Raw genomic sequence first — 2,488 nt, forward strand, 5'->3', positions numbered from 1 at the left:
AACTAATCGATTGATATAGGTGAGAACCTTCTACTCAAGGACGCTATTATACTTAGTTTATTTGGCACCAATACAAGTAAGTATAATAACCAAAAACAAATGTCTTTATTTATATAAGAATATGATACAATAAGTTCATAATACAATCATCAAATGATTGGCTCTAGGGCTCTAACTAACATGCCGTTCCACGCCATCCAGGACATCGATTCAGCGATCTTCCATCACCACCTCAACTCCAGAAGCAAAGGATTGGATCCGGAGATCACTCATCATCATTAGATAATCATACTTCTTCCTTCTCTCTTCATTTTTTGAGGATTGTATGTTTAGTTTCTCTATTTCTTTGGGTTCCTCTCTAGTGTCTATGAAGTAGAGCCTTTGTTCTAGGACGAGGGAGTAATTATGGATGGATTGGTTTGATGTAAAACTCATATCATGTTTATATTCATTGGATGATCTCGCTTGCTTTGTTTCAATTCCTCGATTTCTTTGTCGTGTTGATTAATTGTGTAGGAATTGCCAACCTCATAGAGGGAATGCCTTAGATCGTACTCCCAAGGGGCCCTAGTGATAGGGGTAACTCGTTCACGGACATCTTGGGTACTTCCTCGAAAGGAGAGGTGACTTCTTCGCAAGGAAGTAAGAGACCAAACCTAACTTCTTATTCCTATTATTGATAACATCAGTAAGAGTCGTGTCCTTGCGATCTACCGAGGCACCCTCGTGACAGGAGGGTTAACCGTGATAGGATTTTGTAGGGATTTCCTCAGTCTGGTGCTCAAAGATAGTTGTTTTAGCTTCCGGCGAATGCATGTCGAAGGACAATGAGTATAAGATAATATGAGGAACATCAATACCACCACAATGAAACCGAACTCCTAGAGCTCTTCATTAACCAGGTTGATTCCCTCTTGTTGCTAGTTCTCTTCCCCGCTTTCCAATCTCTTCTCTTAGATTACTTATAACCATCGATAGTGTAACTAATCCTAAGTGTGCCTTCACTAGTGCTTATACACAGTCCTTGTGGGTTCGACAATCTTTTATATTACTGACGACAAATCCGTGCACTTGCAGAATCATAACACCGAGCAGGCAGGTTGGGCTGTCAGAGAGACTGGCCGACCGGGTGAGCTGACAGGTCGGGCGAAGATCTTGAGCGGGCAGAGAAGTCTGACGGTCGGATGAAAAGACCGATCGGGCGAGCTGACCGAGGCCTGCGAGTCGCAGGTTTTTTTGAAACAGATTTTCCCACCTCCAGCTGTGCTTCAAAGCTTACAAGGTTCGTCTGTTTTCTAGGATACAACGGTTGACCATGGACTCCACCAAGCACTGGTGGTCATGACGAATTGAGTGACACCGGATTGCTACCACGGGCACTCTGCCGAGTAGGAGTTGCACGATAGAGGAGCAGGAAAATGGAGAGCCTTTGCTTTGCTTGCTGTGTGTTCTGCCTATGATCGGAGCCTCCTTATATAGGAGCTTGGATCAATGGCTAGAGTTAATGATCTTAATGGTCATTATTAGCCGAGCAGTGAAACAACCACCATTTCACTCATTATTACTTGGCCGGTTTTATTCTGCATTAATCTCAAATTTAATGCATTCATTTTACAGCAGCAAAAGATCTACGTGGTAAAATGTTGATTGTTCCACTTGAGCAAATTTTACCCCGACCGGTCTGGCATTCGTGTGCACAGCTCGCGCTACCACACGAGTCAACTTGGTTCAGTGCAATACGGACCCTGGATTTGTACCCGCCCTGTGTACCCACGCATGAGAGAGAGCCTCTTCCATGCATTTGTTCACATCCTCAATGTATGTGAATCAATATAAACCAACAAAAATACCTTGAAACTTCCAATGTGGGACTAAAGTCTCATTCACAATGGAGCCTCTTTCCTCTTCCATTTCTTCTCCATTCACTTATTCAACAATCTCCCACATGAATGGAGATAGGGTAAGTGATAGCATTCAGTAGTTGAGTTAAGTATAGGATAGGTAGGTTTTACCCTTTGAACCTTCCCTTGTGAAGATCTGGTTGCTTATTGGTTGATAGTAGACACGATGTCCTTAAACTATACTGCCGTCTTTGTAAGCAATGACAAATCTTACCCAAGACTCTCCCTGATACAACTTAGTTCTCATGAGTGTGTTTGTTCTTAGTCATGAACACACCTGGTTCTGTGAGAAGTTTTAAGAATTGTGCCTCCAATTCTCTTCGAAGCGACCCCACTTCTTTCTCATATAGGTGATCCCTCAAGAGTTGCCATCTACTCTTCTTGATCATTAACATCCCATCGACTTACCCTGGTCTAGTCACTGTTTCATTGGGATATCCCCTACAGTGTGTCTAGTCAGTGCAAATTAGTTGTCCCTTTGAACCTAGTTCTTGGGATCTCCAGTCAGCATAGGTTGGGTGTCCTCTGCACTGATCACTGATAATGACATCAAGCTCATTCCTCTTGATGAGCTTGCAACTAACTCT

Source organism: Zingiber officinale, chromosome 11A (genome assembly GCF_018446385.1).
Source record: "Zingiber officinale cultivar Zhangliang chromosome 11A, Zo_v1.1, whole genome shotgun sequence".
Lineage (NCBI taxonomy): Eukaryota > Viridiplantae > Streptophyta > Magnoliopsida > Zingiberales > Zingiberaceae > Zingiber > Zingiber officinale.